Source organism: Protopterus annectens, chromosome 5.part0 (genome assembly GCF_019279795.1).
Source record: "Protopterus annectens isolate FY-2018-M chromosome 5.part0, PAN1.0, whole genome shotgun sequence".
NCBI classification, from domain to species: Eukaryota; Metazoa; Chordata; order Ceratodontiformes; family Protopteridae; genus Protopterus; species Protopterus annectens.
In genome coordinates, this window is record NC_056735.1 from 607,121,129 (window position 1) to 607,135,936 (window position 14,808).

Below are 14,808 nucleotides of genomic sequence, written 5' to 3' on the forward strand. Positions count from 1 at the left end.
AAATCATCTTCTCTCCCCAAATAATCCAAATCTGTGTTTAGGACAGTGTGTGTAGTGAGGTATGTATGTATCATGCTTCAACCAGCTTTCATGGGAATGGATTGGACTTCCTAAAATCACACACATACAGGACTATATGGACTAAATCTCCATTCTTACTGAAATCAGTTTATCCATAATGAAGATTGTTGAAAAGGAGTTCTCCTGCAGCACTGACAAATAATCACCTTGATTGAAATTATGCATTTTTCTTCTCTAGGTTTGAGTCCCATGTTAGTCAACTAACTTTTTATAGTGTGTAATTCCAGAAAGTTACGTGCCAAGTTAGCCCTATTTAGCATCCAAAACACAAAGGATAACAAGGAATGCCATTGAGGATGTCAGTGTTGACCATTTGAAAAAAAAGTGTGAATATGTTGAGCATCACACCTGGCAAATCTCACTGCCATGCTTCCCACATTCTTTGCTGCTTGATAAAATATCTTCTGCTTAGTTTACAAATGCCTCTCGGTGCTTACCACTGTGCAAATGCAGTTGGCATGGCTGTGAGTGTTTGCACACTAGCCGTTAAATGCAAGATTGGAATCTGGTGCAGCTTACTATTAACATTTTTATTTTATTAATTATGTTGCTATAATTTGTGGCTAATTTAGATTCCAAATTATCACATAGTGTTATTCCTAAATATTTTATTATGGGAACTTGTTTTCCTATCACACAGTTTGTAGATGAGGTAAATTCTCTCTTTTTGTTCAAATGTATATAATTAGATTTTCCCTTGTTAAATCTAAGGCTGAAAATATGATAAAACCTTTCCATTATTTCATCTAGTTTTTGTACTGATTTGTCTGAGACAGATGACGTGATTAAAACATCAGCAGCAAATAACATAATTTTTTAATTGAGTTGGCCATATACATTTATGCCTGATATATTAGAGTTGTGGTGTACTAATGAGGCAAATAATTCAATTCCTAAGGCAAACAGGATGGAAAACATCGGACATCCTTGCTTCGTATCTTTGGTTATTTCAATAGCCTTCAAGGTAAATGGCCCAAGTTTTACATAAGCCAAATTGTTTTTATAAATATTCTTTATTAGTGTAATACAATTAGTAGGAAATTCAAACAATTCTAAAGCCTTAAAAAGAAAATCCCAGCTCAATGAATCAAAGGCTTTTTCTATATCCAAAGCTACTATTAGAGCTTCTTGGTTGTTTCTGTTTAGAAAATCTATGAGTGCTAGAATTCTTTGTATATTGTCATGTGTGTCTTTTATAAATTAATCCTGTTTGATCCTCATTTATTATGTGTGTCAATGATTTTATAATTCTACTAACTAATATTGACATGAAGATTTTATAATCATTGTTAAGTAAAGATATTGGCATATAAGATTTACACTGTAAAGGGTCTTTGTTTTCTTTTATAATGGGTGTAATTAAGGAGTATCTCCATGAAATTGGGAGTTGTATTTTGTGCTAGAATTTCATTCAAATTTTTGTGAAACAATGATATTACTGAAGATGGAAATATCTTATACAATTCATTAATTATTCCATCAATTCACGGTGTTTTATTACTTTTACTTTCCTTGATTTTTTGAGTAATTTATTTTAGAGATATTTGTTTTTGAATGTCTAACTAACTTTTCTGGTATCACCTTTACTTTTACTAATTTCAGGTCTAAGTTTGATGTATTAGTTATATGTGAGGTATCATTATAATGGTCAGAGAAATAATGTTTAAACGCTTCTAGTATATCATTTATATCCGAATCCTTTTTGTTTTTTTTTTTTGCTTCCATGAATAATACTTGTAATATTATTTTCAATCAAATGTTTTTTTTAATCTTATTGCTAAATTATGAATATGTTTGGGTGATAATGCATATTAACTAAGTTTTAACCTTTCTACAGCTATATTAGTTTTGTGAGTTAGGATTTCATTATATCTTTTGTTTAAGTCTTCCAATGCTTTTTTATGATTATTTTGTATGTAAGTAGATGAATTAATAGTGAGATCTGCAATTTGTTTTTGGATGTTACATAATTCTGATTCCCACTCTTGTTTTTATACCATGAAACTATTTTTCCATTTAGATAGGCTTTCAAGGTATCCCAAAAATTAATTACATTTATTTCAGTAGTGTAGCTTATATCTAAAAAGAATTGTACTTCTGAATCAAACCAAGGTTTAAATTGTTTCAATTTTGTAATGTAAGCTGGAATTCTTGACATAAAAAATAATTTCTTATAATCTGTATGTATTTTGAGGTTTAAATTGTTTTAATTTTGTAATGTAAGTTGGAATTCTTGACATAAAAATTAATTTCTTATAATCTGTATATATTTTGCGAATTAATGAATTATGGTCTGAAAAGGGACAAGGGATTATGGAACATTTTATTCTTTTTGAATTTAGCTTTTGAGATATGAAAATTTTATATGTTCTTGTATGTGTCCCAAATCTGTGGTCTGGTGTGAAAATAATAATGAATTGTTCTCCTTATAACTAAATGTATCAATTAGATTTAAACTTTCTTCCCATTTCTTAAGTAGCTTCCCTATAGAATGTACGCATGCATTTCTTTTGCTTGTGGTTTCTGATTTATCCAATATACAATTAAAGTCACCTCCCAAAATCAAATTTCCTTTATACACTCTAGTTATTAGATCCATGTGTTTTCTTATTGTCCCAACCCCAGTATCTGGAAACCAATATATATTTACTAATGTCCAGAGTATATTGTTATATTTACTATTATAATGGTTAGGAGTCCTTCTTTATCTTCATATTTGTAAATGATTTGAGGCATAGTGACATTTTTCCATAAAATTAAAGTTCCCCTAGTCTTTTTTTTATATGAAAATTGAAATAATATCTTATATTCATCAGGATTCCAGCTAAAGGTATAATTTGTTTTGAAGAGAGTCTCTTGAAGAAATACTTAATTTCATATATCTTAATAAATTAGATCTTTTCCTTGGATTGTTTAAACCATTAGTGATTAAGGATAAAATAGTCAAGTCCATTCTCAGTATTTAACTTTACATCATATTTGTTTTGTATTACATTTTGTAATACCATACCAAATGTAAAATGTGTAACTACTGTGTTAATAATGCTCATTGTAGTCAATATTTTAATTTTGATCAAATAACTTAAAATAGAGTTTAGTTCAGGCCAATAAAAAAAAGAAAAAAGAAAAATGCTAAAATTACTTGTATAACAACAAGTATATAAATATTTTTGTAAACCCTCTAATGTACATGAAGTCAAATTTATGCTAGAGAAGAGAAAACAGATTGCCTACATGACTTCCCCTCATGAAAAAAAAAAAAAAAAAAAAAAAAAATAACCCCTTTCAGCTCCAGTACTCCTCTTATCTTATCTACATTTACAATATTTTTTTATATTTTCCCTATATAACTATTAATAATAAATTAACATAATGTATGGAAATGAGTATTGATTTGGTAATACAATTTAATTTACATTTAGCTAGGACTTCTTTTTCAGAATATAATCATCTACTTAAACATTCATAAAGTAAAATCTCATTTATAACACAAATGTGTTTTAACATAAGTTCTTTCTTCTTAGAAAGAGTAGTATATATGCATATTAATAGTCTCCAATATTCTGATATATGACCAATATACTAATGATTATGTCAGATAAACACTCTCCTACATACTAAAACTATATTGTTTGTTCTGAAGAAGTTTCCATTGCTTGAGTAAATGAAAGCGCTTAACTTATGTATTTTTATCTTGCCATGTTTTATTAAATCTTCGTGAATTACTACACTGGACTGAAGAGTCTGTTTGATGGTGACGTTTTTTGTGGGACAGCCTTCATCGAGTTCTGTTACTGAATTGTTTACATTTAAAACTATATTATAACTGAGTGAAGTAGATTTAGAAATCAGTCAATAAGTGAAGATAAATATGGACAAGTCTATTCATAACATTTGAATCATACTACAAAACTATGTAGTCCATACAATTGTGTTCACTAGAGATGATAATGTAAATATGTTTGAGTGAACAATACATGTCATAAATCTCTATGTATCACTCACATGCTTTCAGTTAGAGACAAATGAAAGCATAACCAGATTCAGTTTATTTTATGTCCACCCATGAATGTAGTTGTGACAAATAAAAAAAAAATGAAGAAAGAAAACATTAGACTATAGTGATCACTCACTGATGATGAAACAGAAGTAATTTGCCCTGATAAGTGGCCATGTGGGTGAGCAATTTATAAACTTCTTAATACTAATGCATAGTTATATCAATTCATATTATGAGAATATCATCACAGAATAGTGAACAAAATGCTAGTTAAGACAGAGCATTACTGAAGCTGTTCTGCACACTTTATGATAGAGTGTTTATCAAAGACTGTGTCATGTAGCAAGATACAAGAGTAGGCAGACTCCCTTCTTTGTTATTAAATTGCTAAAAGTAATGACACTCTAAAAAATACAAAACCTATTAAGCTGAACAGTGCCTTAAGAAATCTCTCTATCTCATATCTATTTAATTAGTGTTCTACTTGAATTTTTCATCAAGAATTACAATTTACAAATCTTATTTTACTACTTGAAGCAGTAACAAAGGCAGACCATGAAGACATTTTCTCATGGGCCCTTTACTTTAAAGAAATAAAGATGAAATTCCAAGGTGAACTCATTTTACCAACAATCTCACTGATAACCTTATTATTTAAACAGTTGTCAATATTCAGAAAAATATCAGCTGCATAATAGTGAGCTATACAACTAATGTCTGAAGGATTAAAGGCAGTTTATGTTATAAATCCCTGCCTTAACCAGATGTGTAGCATACAGAATATCATTTAGGATTTGCGTTTCTTAGGAACCTATGTCTGTAAATGTGTAATTCAAACAATTCTTGGTAGAATGAATGACATGTAAAGTACTTTATTATGCTAATTTATGTGCAATTTTGCTATAGGTTTCCCAGGACTTCCCCGTCATCAAGGCAACTCCCACAATACATCAACAGGTACTCGCAAGACTGTCTGAGATGCCATTTTTATGAGTTATAGAACCATGGCTTAAAGTTTTGCTGGGAATAAATCAACTGTTCATTATAGAAAACAAATACACATGCCCGCACAATTTTGTAGTGCAGTTAAACAGCTACTTGCATGTTGGTGTAAGAATTTTGGCTAATTACCAGCATCTTTGCCACTTTACTGAAAATTGAACCCCACTTACCAAAGATTAGAAAGCACTAAAGGGTGAGGAGAGTAATCAGTAATTTACTATCTACCGTATTCACAATTTATTTGGTTACTACTTAATCAATTCAATTGAACATGTCTAGGCAGTTTGTGCAGAGGAAAATAACACTACACAGTACAGGGTTTACTATGTTATCTAATCAAAGCAATATGCATATTATATTCAAATAAGCAGGAGTTATAAGTAAAAGGTAAAAAGTCCCTTTGTGGCTTCTGAAATTAGATGATTTCTGTTACCAGGTTAATGAAGTAATCAGTATATGTCTAAAACCTGTCTTAATTTTAATTATGTGCACAGAACTATGTCACAACTGCAGCTGATGTGTGCATCTGACAAATATTTTCAGTACTTTTCCATTATCGGGGCAACAGGTGTAACGTGCACGTAATGATTGCACATTGCATAGCACTGAACTGCTTGTTTTGGAAAAGAAAGAAACATACATGAAGACGAAGTACCCTTTTTTACTGCCTTGTAATGAGTCAGTCTGTATAACTTGTCATACGGACTTGATCAATCCCTCCCCCCAACAAGTAAAATTGGACGGTACTTCCAAATGAGCAATGACAGCGCACATTCCACTCTCTGATTCTGATGTTAATACAAAAGCCAGCAGCAGGGATTATTCCATGCTGCAATACAACCGAAGCTAGCAAGCTCTGGTTATGCCTGTTTATTTTTGGTAAATGGTGTATTGGTAAAGTTTTTTTTTTCTTAGTTGCTGTCACTTCTGTAAGGAGAAAACTGAAGCTTCATATCGTATCTGTTGTACTGTACTTAATCATCCATAAAATGTTTCTCTAAGAACAAATCTGTCTTTTATCCCCAAGGTAGCCACAGTGGCTTCATCTAAATCAACCATTCTATTGCTAGTATTTGTCCCGCATGACACCCATAAAGGAGAATACTTGTGCAGTGAACTACATGTTCACAGTTGTCCCTGATTCTACTTGCGTAGAACCTAGTCCATCACAAAAGAGTCTGTTCTTGTCATTTGCCCCAGTTATATAGGGAAAAAAAGTTTCTAAGAAGATCTCTTCTAAATGACTAATGGACTGTAAACCATTACTTTACTCAAGTAAGAGAAGACTGCAATGGAGTGGAGTTCATGTGTTACTTTTTCATTGTTTACAGTGAATTACATGTGAATGCAACTATAAGAAGTTATTGTGGTCATTAGACCTGTTGCCCCGATAACGGAAAAGTACCATATTTTCCTATTTACACTTGCAACATTGTAACAGATGCTTACAAAACTATCAGACATGTCATTTTACTGGATCACCATAGCATAGTGCATCTTATAGCCTAGGTAGGAATAATTCAGAAGTAAGATAGGACTGGGTTTACTTCAAGTTTAACAATGTAGTCTGTAATGCTTCTATTACTTTTTCAATTGGATGTTATTCAATGGTACTGTAAATTCTTCTTTTGTGAGTTACCTACATGAAAAACAGCTGATCTGTCACTGATTTCACACCTATTATTTTTATTTATTTAAAATAAGTCAGGGTTTGTAGATTTTAATAATCCAAAAATCATGTTAAATGAGCTTAAAATATACTGCTTGTGCAACTGGTATCACACTACAAGCACTATCTTAACAACAGACAAGCAGGGGATTCCTTAACTGACTATTTCCACTTTAAATCTTTCATAGCAGACAAGGGAAGCTCTAACTAGTGCATGAGAATGTTTCAAATAACAGCCTTGTCAGAACCCAGTAACGGAACTCTGTTTATAGTGACTCTAACTGTTTTTTCCACATTTAAAAATATGGATATCTATGTTACTTTTAAAATGGGAATTTGAAGTGTAGTGAAGTCAGTAAGTCACTGAAACTATGATTAAAAATTTTCAATTCCTATTATGCAACAATGAGGTGAACTAAATATACTATTAATAAAATGGGAGATGAGAAAAAACATTTGTGTATATGTTGTCTATGTTCTTCCTTTACGTATAACTAATTATACTAAAGTGAAAGATAACATTTGAATCTGGTTTTCCTCACTGCCTATGAATGAGATGTAACTATATTTTTAGAAGTCACTCTAAGTTATAAAACCATTTAACATTATCAGACACAACCACTAGACGTGTGATGAGTATGTTGCATAAAGTATAAGTTTAAGAAAAAGTATAAATGATTCAGAGTATAATAGGCAATATAATAGATAAAATACATACATTTTGAGGTAAAGTCCAGAAGTCTATATCTTTGTTGATTCTTTGAGAGATTTGGAAGACTGTGTAGTTTTAGAATCAGTTCTTTGTTTCTTTTTCCTTAAATCAGACCAAGAATTTATTTTCTGTAGATCTTTTCAATTTGGTGGAAACAGTCCAGTCCATTTCTTCAGGAATTGTAATATTATTATTCGTGATGAAGGTAGAAGCTTCTTCAATGTTGTTAAAGGTTCTCAAGTCAATTGAATAGAAAATTCTGATTCTAGCAGGATATACCATCTGCACTTTTATTTTATTTTGTTTGAGAAGTTTCACTAATGGCCAAGTTTTTTTTCTTTGTTTCTAACACTTTTGCAGAATAATCATTGTCAAATCTGATCTGACTCTGTTTGTATGTTATGGGACTTTTTCTCCAGGCTTGTTTTAAAATGAGCTCTTTATCCAAGAAGGACAGGAACTTTACCACAATTGATCTTGGTGGTGCATTAGGCAAAGAGGGTATAGATTTTCCTATGGCTCTGTGAGCTCTTTCTATTCCATTGGATAATCTGTCTTTTAAATCAAGCACTTCAAGACCAGGAATTCAAAAAGGTGATGATGTCTTCTCCCTCAGTTTTTTTCTGGAAGGCCAAATATTCTTATATTAGTTCTCCTCTCCCTATTCTCTAAATCATCAACTTTATTTAAGTAGCCAGTAATTTTGGTGAAGTAAGAATTCTGTCTGATTTTCCTCTTCTTTGAGTCTTCCATCTATGTCATTTAGTGATGTCTCCATATCAAGTAATTTACTTTGTTGCTGAAGTATTTCTTTTAGTACATCTGTTTACTTTTGGCAGTTTTTCTTGAGACTTTCCAAATTATCAGGGAATCTATCCATTTTCAACGACAGTTCATGTAATGTGGAAGACATCAGTTATATCTCCTTCTTCAAAGTGGTTTCTGAGTGAGAATTCTATAAACTGGCCATTACCAAACAGCTGTGTTGTTCTCCAGAATATTTTGACAGGAAAAACTCAATAATATTTCTTGAAATTTGGTAGAGTTGTAGTTCTTAAGTTCTTTGATATTTTTTTTTTCTATTTCTGGTTAATGAAAATAATTTTTCCCTGATTTTTAGTACTGTTTTGTGGAGCTCTAAAAATGCTGCTTATCTGTTTGCCATCTAGGCTCCACCCCCATCTATGTGTCTTCTTGACACCCTTGATTTAGTATAATTGGCTGTACAACATTACTCTGTTGTTGTCATCTACTCTTGGTGTGGTGACAGTTCAAATTCAACAAATTGTGGCTACACTTCTATATTTATTATGTGTAGAAGTGGATAGCTATGGTTCTCTCCCACTACCTTCATGGAAATCTTTATATTCTTTTCCCTGAGTACTCCTCTCTGTTTGCTCCCCCATTTAACCACTTTCCTATCAACCCTTTTTTTCACACATTTAATCTGGTCATAAAATAGAATTATACACAACACAGATGACCAGAAATGGCCCATAAAAAGCCTTTATTTTTTTCTCTCAGCATTTGCTTGAATGTTGGCATTGCACACCAATGCCAGGTAAATGTGAATGGCTGTTCATGTTCTATGGCAAAACCTGGTTAGTTGTTGCCATTACCCACAGTAGTCCGGTTCTCCTTATGTCAAGGTACTTAAACATGCTGTGCTATTAAAATACTTAGTAAAGGCAGAATAAAGGCAATAATTTACAACAGTTACTACAACTCTTGACTACTCGATGTAACAAAGTGCAACTTCCTCTCTGGAGTGTTGACATGAATCACTTGTCTAAAGATTGCTTTTTGACCATAGCATCAATGGTTCAATTCTACATGTATGTCACATTATTTCTTAATGTGATGTAATATTTCTATGATATGTTTAATGACATACATTTTAATTTTTTTCCCAATAACAACCTTTCGTAAACAGATTTTGAATATTGTTGCAAAAAAGCATTTGCAAATACATCTGTGCCCATTAGGATGAAATTATTAAACTACTCTTATTCTGCTCATGTCTTCATCTGATTGTGCCTGTCCTACAGCTTTTTCATCCCAAGAGTCATTACTTACTGATACAGAGCATGACAGATGACTACTGAGGACACATCATAAAGATGTGCATTAATGATCCATAGCACCACGCTTTCATATGTGTCAGTATACCTGTTTCAATATTCATCCCATCTCTCTCACCCCTTTGTACTGTTGACTGTTCATTAGCCTGATGGATATAAATGTCATGTTATGGCATTTTCAGTCTGCAATTACTTTTCTGAAGAATAAAACCTATGTCTTCCATTGGCTGAATAGGTTACCACTGTCCCTTCAAAGGGGTGATTTTGAAATGGGTGATGTATGATTTCCTTAGTGGGTTGGAAAAAAAAAGAAAAACTTAATTTTCCCTCTTGACAAGGGTTCAAATCCAGCATTAGTTAAACATTTACTTCCTGTTTTTATAATTAAATTTCCTATGAATGAGTTGAATATGTATCTCTCTCTAAGCTCCTTCTGTTTGATCAGTTGTAGTATTCATCATTTGCAACAGGTCTGTCAATAAGCAACTGTATTATGTGATGCTAAATGACATTTCAGGTGTCATTGTAAAATGCAGTGTTTGCCTTATATTGCATTGTACACCCAGTTAACCTATGTTTTCCTGAAAAGCATGTTTCATATTTAGTAGGTATAAAAGCTTATTTCAATAGCTATTATGCATGCAATTTGCCAAGGCAACATATGTATAATAGTCATACCTCTCAACCTGAAATCATAAAAAATCTGGACAAAGGCCCATGAAAAATAGGTATAACTGGCCAAAAATCTGTACGCTGATTAACATAAAACTTGCATACGTACTTATGCAACCTCACCCATTCCACTGGAATTGTGGGATACCAACTTTTAAATACAAACTAAAGAATAGACAATATATTAAACACAAAATAAACAGAAGAACAATAGTGTTTTATTTATATTAATATTTGAACTTGTATCAAACTTTGAACTTGTGCAAAAGTAAAATACAATCTTCTTTTATAAAATATAAAACTAATTGCTTCTACACTAATATTAAATAACACAACAGTGGAATAGTGGGCATTAGGATGAGCTGTTATGCCTCTGTAGTGTGATCTGTAAGTTAATATCTATCTCTCTCTCTCTCTTACATATGTACACACATACACACACTAAACTGACACACAGTGCTAAAGGAGAAGTTTGAAAGATCAACAAGTCATCTATAAGCATGCCTCATGCAAGAAGGATATGCAGACATTACACAGATGGCAACCCAGCAAGAACCAACCATGAAAAAAACATGGAATATAAGGCAATAACACAAACTCTATGTCACTATGTGTATGGTTTTTCAAGCACATTCTTAGTCTGCCTGACAAAGTATTGGACAGTCTCAGAGAAAGTGAAATACAAAGAGTTTTGATTAAAAATAATACAGTATCTATACCTATATGCACCTATCTATACATTGTGTGTGTGTCTATATCTTTTTGTCTCTCTATATAGAAAGAGATATAGATAGATATAAATATTATATATGGATGTACTTCAAAACATCCACTGTATCCACAGTCACCAAATGGTAAGCCACCAGTACCCCTGCTGGGTACTGTGCCCTCCCCTACACACATACACACACACACACACACACACACACACACACACACACACACACACACACACACACACACACACACACACACACACACACACACACACAGACATTACTAACTTAATTCAAACTCTGGTTCATATAATCTTGGGTTCAGTTATATTAAACCATACTATAGTGATTGGTCAAATTTGGCAAACTAATGTCCAGTGTTTCAGCATTCTATCACATATCTTTAGTCTGGACTCTGGAATTAAGCAAATTAATTAAATATCTGGAATATAGAAATAAACTTTGCAGCATAATTTTAGATGTGCATTATTTGTGCCATTTTGATTCACTGAGTGACTGAGTCTGAAACTGCCAAATCTCAGTTTATCAGCTGAACTGCTCATGCTGGCACTCCATCAAATTATCAGCTTAGCACAACAAACAGCAACAGCATACCAAATAATAAAAAAGGCAACTTGGGCCAAAAATGTATTACACTTTTTATTTCCTATGGGTTAGCAATGAGAACACCTTTATCACAGTACTGCCATTACACCACTGTTTAGCATATGATAAATCCACATTAGGAATAAAACACAACTGTTAAATTGTGTATCCCTTAAGGGCACTTAACTCAGAAAACAGTGTCAACTTCTGAGTAAATGTTAAATAATCTCAGAAATAAACTGGAATCCCTAACTTGTCATGCTCAGAAAGTAATTTAAAAAAAAAACAAAAATGTCTTGCATCTCTCTGGGACCAGAAGTTCATGAGAGAATTCAATAAAACCAAGGTCAGCCACTCTGTTGTCAGGTTGCCAGTAAATCATGGTGAAGCCTTGTTTGGTTGCAAAAAGTTAGAAAAAATTGCAAAAAAAGTTAAAGGGAGGGGGCTCAATATTATTTCTAATGAGTGTTACCTGTTTTAATTTATGCAGCCATGTCCTTTGAAAGTCTTTTTCAGAGTCTTAAAGTTTCATGAACCTGGATTTACAATGAAATTTGTTAAGCCTATTTTTAGACAAAACTGCCTGCTTATATTTGTGTAGGCACCACATCTGCAGTTGTTAAAGAAGCTGTTCTCTTTGTAGCGCAGGTGCAAGTTCACTCAATGACGTGAGACACTTAAATGAAATTCAAAAATAAAAAAAGGATTTGTGCAGTTTTCCAAAACATGCAGAAAGCACACTCTAAACAAAAAGTTTTATGAGTTTTGCATACAGCTAGATTGAGTGGTGATCATTTTAACAGAGTTTACTGACATTCAGTGCCTCTATCATTAACGGGATTACTTTGCCACATAAGTGTTAGCTTCATCTGAAGCACTAGCTCTACAAAATGACTAATAACCCTACTCCAGTGGGTAAATATATGAAAAATACCCTAGACTACACAATACTATAAGAACACAAATCTCAACAAAGCATTCACATACACTGTTCTATGACATAAATCACAGCAGCTACATTTCTCGTAAAACCAGCAAATAAGCAACAGGTCAGGTGAAAATTAGAAAGCCTAGATGCATCATTTCTACCTACCCTTCCACCATCCTTTATGATTATTTTCTTTGTTAAACATGTTAAACTGCAGTGCACCATGCTATCCACCTCTTTTACTTGCCCCGCAATATTTAACCATTCTCGAGTCTAAATTCAGAGACTGAAAACCATGCGGAATAAATGGAAACAGAAAAATATTCAAAATCCACCCAATGTATGTAGTCTGAGCTCTCAGGTGAATTCCAACAAGCTGCCTCATGATGCTGATGTCATTGTGCATGCCCTTGCATGCAATGACGTCGGCAAATACTTCAACTTAAAAAAAACAATTTGAAAAAAACCTGGGAAATTTGGGAATTAAAAAGGCCACTCAGGAATTCGTGGCACCCCATTATTTTGCCCTCAAAACTGGTAAATACCAAGGAATTCGATACGTTTGAGAGGTATAATAGTTATTACTAGGTATTCTTACAGTCAGGATGAAAAGCTATGATAATAATTACTCTCTGACTTTCTTTGTGAAATGTTCTGCATATTGAAGTTGAACCTTGCTTCATCTGTGGTATTTCATTTACCTCAGCGAGCTTACACCTTGCACCACAGAGAAAGATAGGTTAACAGGTGCATTTTCTCCAATAAGTACTTTCTAGAGTGCTGACAGACATGCATCACTGCTAAGCCTGTTTGTGCTATGCAAGGCATTTCAAATGAATATTTTTCACTTTTCCTTCAGCAGAGAATGCTGTTATCTTACAGCATACCATCATGCAAATGAAAAAGGCAAGCACAATTCTTTATTTCTGAATTGAGCTCATGCAGAGGAAGTGTACGCAGCATGTTAAGAGAATACATATTTGCTGTAAACATAATCAGAATCACATTTTCTCTGTGAATCTTATTTTTGCAAAGGTTGGCAGAGAACACCACTGAACACAGGTAAACATTGATAGTTCATAGTCTGAGTTCAACAAATCAAAGTATAATCACGCATGTGCTAACACTTTGCCAGTAACCCCGCAAATACATTTCTCAGCATTGTGCTTTAGGAAGGGATTTGTCACAAAAATAAGTATTGCTGCTGCATTATATTACTTCATTACATGGAAACTGTTTAAAGTACTTGTGAAATGCAGTAAACTGTGTTGTTAATTGTCCACTTCATTCTGGACAGTTGGATCTGTACTGCAACACTGACACTTATAAATGGTATACAACCACATACATCCTTGATGCACATAGCTAATTATTTATTGTCCCTCCTGCTTTGGAACATTCTGTCTTTACTATCTATGCGTTATGACTGAATGGGGAGAATATAAATCAGCAAGCAAAGGAGAGCAGTATTGCCGGAATTGAATTAATCCTCAAGTCTTAGTAAGTAGCTTCACGAGGTGAACCCTGTTTTTCACAAAATCTCACCAAGATGACACTGATATATAGACTACATTTTATATAGCATATATCAAAGGATGTCATAGCTGTGGGTGGTAGTGGGGATAAGCATCCACTATCTATTAAATGCTCCCATGCATAGCATGCATCTTTAATATCCTCTGACAACCCAAGTCCAGTTCCTGGCATTTATGTGTGACTTAGTTTCTAAGTCCGGTGAAACCATTTGTACTGACAGGAGAAAGGGTGAAGGCAGCTGACTAGCACCTTAAAACCAGTTGCTTCAGGCAGGTTAGGCTCATCAGCCTGGGAAGGCAACCCCACCTAGGAGAAGACAAATTCTAATTTAAAACTCCCACTGCCTTTTGGTAATACCTAGTCATGTTGAAGGCTTCGGGAATAAACCCTGAGGAAAAATCTGGAGATGGAACGCCTAACGCAGTTTGAGGTTGTACTTGTCCTCACTTTGGCAACTCCTAGCAACTCCTGTGATGACACTGATGCTACATTGTACTGGCCTTAGCTTTTTCCTTGGATTACATCAGTGATGTAGAGAGGGGAAACCTGCTGCTGGGCATCAGCTGTTTCCTCTAATTCACATTCCCAGGCCTGTGCCCTGGATAGGACACACCATCTTTGCTCTGTGAGCAGTGGCACAATATGGGAAGTAGCAGTTACTGGTAATAAGTCAATGTACTCAACTGGCATAGATGGAAGTGCCAGAGGCTGATTCTGATAGTGGGAGAGATCCTTTGATCTCATTGGGCAGCTAGCACCTGCCATAAGCTGTGCAGCCCCCAGCCAAATAAGTGCTGCCTCACCA